The 8324-nt window shown below is 55.4% G+C and overlaps 1 non-coding gene across 1 annotated transcript; it reads right to left on the reverse strand.

The window, feature by feature from the left end:
* Window positions 1–768: 768 nt before the first annotated feature.
* Trnak-cuu (transfer RNA lysine (anticodon CUU)) lies at window positions 769–841 on the reverse strand. The gene has a single exon. It is a non-coding gene; the product is annotated as a tRNA-Lys (tRNA).
* Window positions 842–8324: the final 7483 nt, after the last annotated feature.

The raw sequence follows: 8324 nt of genomic DNA on the forward strand, positions 1-8324 counted from the left end.
CAGGTTTTCCCTGAGTGTTTTTGCTAAAATTCCCTGAGTGAAACAGAACTTTGTTTTATGTCAAGATGGGTAGAGACCATATCGCTCGGTGATGTCACTCTCTAATACTGTGGGGATCGAGAGCGTCCTCCTACCTGGCGCCTCGTTCCCCAGCTGCCGCGCGCGTGCCGGCCGCGTAGCCCGGGCGCGCTTAGGCACCGGCAATCGCCAAGATGGCGGCCAGGGCGCCTCTTTGTCTGGGCGAGCCAAGCGTCGGCTCCGTCCCGCGCTGGCATGTCCGGGCACGCTACGCTGGCGCGCTGCGCGGGCCTACGTCACAACGCAGCGCCATTCCCCATTGGGCCGCTGGTGACATCCTCCTCTCCTACGAGCTAAGATGCGCCCGACGATTCGCTCGTGGCGGCAGATGCTCTCAGGCTAGCACGAGAGGTTGACGCGCTGCTCTAGCAGGCGGCTTCTCGTTCGTGTGCTCGACCGCTGCCCTTTGTGTGGTAGTCTTAGCGCCGCTGGCAAGCGTACTCGATCGGTCTTGCGGAGTTCCCCCTTACGGCCTGCAAGCCTGTGAGTGTCGTACTGTGCTGCATCTTGGGTTAATAAACCCGTGTTGTTGTTGTTACCCTGCCTCGTGCGTGGTTTCTGCGCCGTGCCGGAGAATCGACGGACCCGGCCGTAGCGTCTTTGTTCGCTGCGGCAGTGGAGAACGTCGCGTCCCTACACGGTCGCGCTCATATAGGTAAGCCTAGTGCAAACCTATCTCCACATAACTGGCGCCCAACGTGGGGCCCGAACCCACGACCCTGAGATTAAGAGTCTCATGCTCTACCGCCTGAGCTAGCCGGGCACTTAACGCCGCCGAGCGCAACTACAGCGTGACTGAACGGGAATGTCTCGCTATAGTCTTTGCTCTCCGGAAGTTCGACTGCTACGTCGACGGCGTGCCATTCGTGGTGGAGACGGACCACATGGCACTCACCTGGCTTAAGCGCTTGCGCGAGCCCTCGGGCCGCCTCGCGCGCTGGGCGTTGACCTTGCAGCGGTACAACTTTGTTGTGCGCTACCGGAAAGGGAGTTCGAACGTCGTGGCCGACGCCTTGTCGCGTGCCCCCGTTCTGGCGTCTGACACTTATGTCCGCCACTCCCAAGAGCACTCGCAACGAGTAGACTCAGGGGGCCCTGGCTCCAATGGGTCGAAAGGCGCGAACCCCGACGGCGCAGTGACTTTCGAGTCGACCGCCTCGGGTGAGGACGCATACCTGGTAGACCCTGTAACGTCCGCCGGTATCGTCTTCAGCAGAGAGGACCTACTTAAGGCACAACAGGACGATCCGTTTTGTCAGCAAATTGTTGACGGGCTCAAAGAGCTGAGCTCCCAAGAGGAGCGGGGCGGTCAAGCCGCCGGGCGCAAACGGACAGCTGGTATTGCTGTCGGCGCCGAGTGCCGGACGCAGACTGGTATTGCTGCGGGCACGCTGGATTCGTATCTGCTTGATGCTGATGGCGTTCTCCTGCGCTATGTCCCATCTGAAGAAGCTCCCCAGGAGTCTTTCAAGGTGGTGATACCCCGCAGTCTAAGGAAAGCCACCCTCGGCTATTTCCACGACTCGCGGTTGGCCGGACATGCGAGTGGCCTTAAGACTTTTCAAAAGTTGTGCCGCTCTGCTACCTGGCCTGGCATGAAGCGTGATGCCCTTCACTACGCCCGCTCATGCCGCGTGTGCCAATGCGTGAAGCCTCGTGGGGGCAAGCCTCCCGGGCTCATGCAGCCGATCGACAGCCAACAACCGTGGCAAGTCGCGGCCTGTGACATTATGGGACCTTTCCCAAGAAGCCGGAGAGGCCATGTCTTTCTCCTGGCTGTCACTGATCACTTCACGAAGTGGGTCGAGCTGTTTCCCCTTCGGATGCTAACGGCACGCGCAATCTGGGACAAGTTGACCGAGGTCTTTACCCGCTTTGGCTTTCCGGCGGAGTTGATCACGGACAATGCTTCCTATTTCACGGCCAAGGTGTTTGTGGATGCGTGTGCTGCCTTTGGCATTAAGCACCGCAAAACAACCACGTATCACCCACAGGCCAACCCGACTGAGCGGATAAACCGAAACCTCAAGCCCTTGCTGACAGCCTTTGCGCAGCAACACAGGGATTGGGATGCCTATCTTAACGAGATAGGCTTCTCCTTGCGGTCCACGGTGAACCGTTCAACCGGGTACACGCCCGCTTTCCTCAACTTCGGGAGAGAGCTGCCTAACCCCATGGACCGTGTTCTGCGGTGCGGCAGCGGGGCGTCCGCCACGAAAGCCGGCCCGTCTGGCTACGCGGCGGAACTGCGCTCACGGATGGACGCAGCCCTCGACCTGGCGCGTTCCAACCTGGCAAAAGCGCGAGCTGGACAGAAGGCTCAATACGACCGGTCGCATCGGGAAGTGCACTACGATGTCGGCGATCTCGTCCTCAGGCGCAATCACGTCTTGAGTGACGCCGCCAAAGGCATCTCTGCCTCCCTGTCGGCCAAGTGGTTGGGCCCATACCGAGTGCAGACCAAAATGTCGCATCTGGTGTACAAGCTGGCTGACTCCCAAGGGAGACAAGTCGGCGGTCCAGTTAACGTCTCCGACCTCAAACCCTTCGTTGCCCGCAGCAACGACTTGGGAGGGGGGGAGGCGGTCACCGAACCGCAGGAAAACCGTGAGAAGGCTGGCTCCAAGCCACGCCATCGGTACAACCTGCGGAAACGCACCTAAGCAACCTTTCTCCCACTGACAGGTAGCTGGACTTTATTCCATACCATGACAGTGAATGGAGAATAAGCGCTAAGGTGCGGTGGCACACGTCCGGAAGTGGTAGAAGGCCCTCTTGGTCGAAAATACCCTCTGACGTGTTGTCCAAGCCATAACCTGGCAAGCGCCCCCTTTGTTGGGCAGCACTGTCAGGCAGGCACCTTTTTTGGCAAGCCGGCTATGCCGGGGGCACTACTGTGCACTCCTGCGTCGCCCAGTCGTCTCCCTGCGCGTGGCTCTACCGTGCCACCAGCCTGTTCCTGACCAGCTGGCCTGCTGTCCCCTGGTCCCTCCTGCTGTGGCCGGGTTCCTGCCTTCGGGCCTGCAGACACCACCACCCTGCCTAACCCACCTGGCAGCTTCGGCAGCCGCCCTCGGCGGCTGGTCCGCCCACTCAAGCTTTGGCCCAGGCCCGAGCGTGGTCGCTCCGGCTTCCGTTCCTGGCTGCCTGCTGTTCCGGCCTGCCGTTCCTGTGTGGCCCCCGTCCCAGCGACTTCCGGCAGTGGGCTGCCGCACGCAACTGGCAGCCACGCCTCGTACGTTCCCGGCTGCCAACCTCTCCAGTCCGGTGACCTTCAAGCGGGCTGGCTGCCCGCCCTTGTGCAGTCTTCCCCGTTCCTCCTGGGCTGCGGACCTTCTTACGGCAGTGGGCTCCCCCTTGTGGTGGAACTTTCGGTGGAACTTTTGTGTGGTTATGGACGACCTATGGACTTGTACCTTCAGGAAGACGACACCCCCCTGTTGGACTTTGCCCCGTGGGCCAGCCCCCTTGCGGCTGAGCTGACCTTGCCACTTGGCCTCGGACAGCCTCTTTCACAGGCTGGCCTCGGTCTTTAGGAGGGGGGAATGTGGGGATCGAGAGCGTCCTCCTACCTGGCGCCTCGTTCCCCAGCTGCCGCGCGCGTGCCGGCCGCGTAGCCCGGGCGCGCTTAGGCACCGGCAATCGCCAAGATGGCGGCCAGGGCGCCTCTTTGTCTGGGCGAGCCAAGCGTCGGCTCCGTCCCGCGCTGGCATGTCCGGGCACGCTACGCTGGCGCGCTGCGCGGGCCTACGTCACAACGCAGCGCCATTCCCCATTGGGCCGCTGGTGACATCCTCCTCTCCTACGAGCTAAGATGCGCCCGACGATTCGCTCGTGGCGGCAGATGCTCTCAGGCTAGCACGAGAGGTTGACGCGCTGCTCTAGCAGGCGGCTTCTCGTTCGTGTGCTCGACCGCTGCCCTTTGTGTGGTAGTCTTAGCGCCGCTGGCAAGCGTACTCGATCGGTCTTGCGGAGTTCCCCCTTACGGCCTGCAAGCCTGTGAGTGTCGTACTGTGCTGCATCTTGGGTTAATAAACCCGTGTTGTTGTTGTTACCCTGCCTCGTGCGTGGTTTCTGCGCCGTGCCGGAGAATCGACGGACCCGGCCGTAGCGTCTTTGTTCGCTGCGGCAGTGGAGAACGTCGCGTCCCTACACGGTCGCGCTCATATAGGTAAGCCTAGTGCAAACCTATCTCCACAATACGCATGTTACAAAATGAAAACGACTTAATCCCATTTGAATAGTACATAGAACAGATAAACCTCAATATAGCGAAGTTGGTAATAGCGGCAACTCACTTCGTTATATCGAAGCTTCGTTAAACTGAAATTCGACCATTCATGCAAGGCATAGTTACTGAAGGATTAATCTTAAACTGAAAATGCCACAAGAATGCTCGACTAATAAAGAACATGAAAAAACTTTTATTTTATTTTTTGCGTGAAAAAAAATTTTGTTGAGCCTGAGATGCAGCAATCACAGTTAGATGCCTTGCCAGAGTGTCACATGTAAAGACGAAACAAATGCGGGTTTAATAAACTGTGGAATTGTGCTTGTTCTGCTGCTGCGGGTTGTTGTCAAATCCTTGCGCGTTGCCCAGAGCAATGCAACGCATTTGCTATCATGTTGCCCAACCGAACCATTTGCTCTCCACGAACGCACAACATCGCAAACCATCCCACGTTACAAAAAAAGTCACAGTTTCACCGCGAGAGCAAAATAGTAAATCCGATAGCAACAAAGAGGAATGTTATATGAATATAGGCTAGCAGCTCGCTCCTTCAGGAAACGCAGCCGCTGCACTAAGAGAAGTGCCCTATCTTTGGCTCAGGGGCGGATTCAGGTACATAAAGGGAAGGGGGGGGGCACAAAGGCTGAAGCCAAGGCTCAGCAGTGCATTTTGGTGGGTCACGCATATTTACAACAGCCTTCGTTGGAAATGTGCATAGGGAAGCAGGAAAGGGTAGAGCAATGAGAGGTGAAGAGCAGGGACAAGATTCTCTTTACCCCTTTAGGACAGTGGCAGGCAAATCAACCTGACAAAGGGGGCAAACTCGACAAGCAGCCTGACAAAGGAGGTGGACGACAGGCACTGAAGGGAGGGGGCGGGGGCTGGTTTTGAGGGAGGGGCGATCGCCGCTACCGCCCCCCCCCCTGGGATCTGCCACTGCTATGGCTTCAACGGAAGTTTTGCAATTAGAGCACAACACCTACAAAGGTATGAGCCGTCTGCTGATCCCCACTAATGATACCGCGGCGCACGCGACCACGCCCGCTGGTACAAAGTACGCACTTCCTGTCGGACTCACGCAGCCACCCCCCCCCCCTCCCAACGCGCCGGCTCCTATCTGTGCCCATCGCGCGAATGAGACGGTCGGCTCGTTTCATCTCTGCTTAAGCCCCGTTCATCGGCAGCGCTCGCGCACTTTCACTCACACATGGAGCATACGACGCGCGGGGTGATGTAATCGCGATTTGGACTTGATAAGGAAGACAATGGCGAAGGCAAACAATTCGCGTCGGAGTGTCTATATAATTGCGCAAAAAAAAGCAATATAGCTGCGGGCTAAGATCGCATGAAAGCATGGCAACAGCCTGAATTACGGCACATCCGATTATGGTGCAAACGTTACTGTTTTCCGACATCGCGCGCCGAATCGAGCATGTGGGACCCGTGCCGCTGTCGCGAATTTCGGTCGCCGCTATGCCATGGCTCTGAAAAGTTATGTAATTCGGCTTTGTAGCAAACATCCACGTGGTATGGCTGGTAATTGCGAGCTGCAGCCCCAAAAAATTTCAGTCGACTGCCTAAATCTTGTTTCACCAGTGCCCTCATCGGGACAAAAAGAAAGAAAAAAGCTTTCACTTGCTGTGAATGGGCCCGTTAGTTACGCTAGCTCCCGCCTGGAAATTTATTATATTCTTCACGGAGTCCTAAATAGCATGTTTGAAGCTCGGGATCAGAGCGAGTGAGCTCTCCGATAACAGCCAACAAGCGTCTTTTTTCTCGCCGATCGTGATGGCTTGCCAGATACGAGCATGGATACGAGCCTTGTCGAAGACATCCGCTTCCTGCACGATCGCGATCGCGTGCAAGATAACTCAAGCTCGTTATATCTACTGCTACCGCTTCTACAACTAATCATGCTTGTTACTTGACACGCGGCGATAACAAAAACACCATATCGGGCACTAACGCACAGCACGCGCGAGAAAGATTACAGAACTACACCGCGTACTCACAGAACACCCTGACAACATTGCGCGATACGATGTGCCATGGTTCGCGGTTCCCGCATGCCGCGCATTAGCCGGATTCTCTCCCACTTTACCGCTCCGAAGGCGATGACAGCATCGAGGTGCGCCACTTCCCCGCAGCCGCAGCGGCCGTTTGATTTGAAAAATGCGTTCACAAAATATCGAGCAAGCGCTACCGCGACTTTCGTCGCCTTTCAATAAAGTTACTGTGGATTTTCCCTGATGGGAGCACAATTTCCCTGAGTATTCCCTGAGAATTTCCAGACTACCCAAAATCCCTGAGAATTCCCGGTTTTCCCGGTTTTCCCGGTCGGTAGACACCCTGTACAAGTTGCTGGGCTAGTCGGTTCATGTCCAAGTACGAGCCACAAAGTATGGCTGTTTTTGCGCAAGGAAATAACGAGGGACCCCTGGACCCCTTCCCTCGTTATTTCCTCGCGCAAAAACAGCCATACTCTGTGGCTTGTACTTGGTCTCCAGTGCCTGCCGAAAACATGGCCTCCGCGGACTCTCCCTCATCGCACACTCCCGTGCCACCTGTTCCGAGGCCCGCCGTTGCCCCAACATCACCGACGACAGCCTACAACCTCTGTAGTTATTCTGAAGCCGCCCGACAACCGGCGCAGCCGAAAGTGAACTGACTGCCGAATAGTTCAGCAATGGTCCATTCCCCCAAACCGCAGTCACGCTCATTTCAGAAAATTAGGACGACAATTGAGAAACACGTGAAGTACTATCTCCACTATTCGACGCTGACTGCATATTTAACATCTAATTCGGTACCTAAAGGCTTGTCTCTGAAACTAAATCCAGCAATGACAACATTAAAGGACCCCTGACAGCGAAATTTTTGTTGGTGACTTTTTTGCTGTAATTTGTAGCTTTGTGTCTGGTAATCTCTAAATTAAATCGTAAATGCTCTAGCGTATCGTACAACTAATTCTAGCGTAGTTAATTGTGACCATTTTAGCATCACTTCAAAACGCCCGCCTAAAAACCACAAGAAACTGGCGCCCCATGCGGGGGAGCGTCAAAGACCACGTGCACTCAAGCTGTGGTGACGTTGACAGCGCGGTTTTCAAATCGGGGCCCCGCGCGCGGTAGAGATTGAAAGTATGTGGGTGCCTCGGTATGGGTTAAACCTGTTAAGCGCGTGTCCCCTCACGAAAACTACCTCGAGAGCAGCCCGACAACGGAGCCAGAGGGGTGAGGAACAATAGGCCTCGCAGGGTGCCAGTCGTTGTATTGTGCACGTGCGCCCCGCAAACCTTCTGTGACGTCCACAATACTTGCTTTACTCGTGGAACGAACGTCACACGGGGCCTCTATCTACGTCATGCCAGGATGTCGCAAGGTGCAGCCAACTCAAGTGAGCACTCACGCTTACTTTAAAACCAAATTAATATATCTTAAAGGCAACGTTCGTCACTAATAATCGGTCAGATGTGCCCCCGTATAAAGGAAAGTCAAACAACACAAAGATCTCGAGGTTTCAATTTTGGTGTCAGGGGTCCTTTAAATCGAGAAGAACAAGCACAATGGGAGAACACACTTCAATATGCATCGCTGCAGCTCATGCAAATCGTTATTCAGCAGAGTGAACGTAAATCTCGTAAACTTGAAGAGGCTAGGCTTTCACTGAGGCGTCAGTCCAATCTCAGCGAGGAGGACCTTAATGACTTGGTGGAATATGAAAATCAGAAAGCAGCAATGACAAAAGAGCGCAAGCGTCGCAATCTAGAACGGGATGGGGTAACTGAGACAATTACTACTACACATGTAACTATACCGGTGGCCTCGATAAAGGCCAACCAGAACGTAGAAACAGCTCTTCCGAGTGCAATTAATCTTTCTTCAGCACAGTTATCCGCCTTCGAAATAAGCCTCCTTTCAAAGGGCCTTACGTTCTGTCCGGCAAGTGGCAAGTTTAATGAATTTCAGTTATACCAGGATTTGGATCATTTTGCCAGAAACCTTCGCCTACGGGA

This window comes from Rhipicephalus sanguineus, chromosome 6, assembly GCF_013339695.2.
Source record: "Rhipicephalus sanguineus isolate Rsan-2018 chromosome 6, BIME_Rsan_1.4, whole genome shotgun sequence".
In the NCBI taxonomy this organism is placed as follows: domain Eukaryota; kingdom Metazoa; phylum Arthropoda; class Arachnida; order Ixodida; family Ixodidae; genus Rhipicephalus; species Rhipicephalus sanguineus.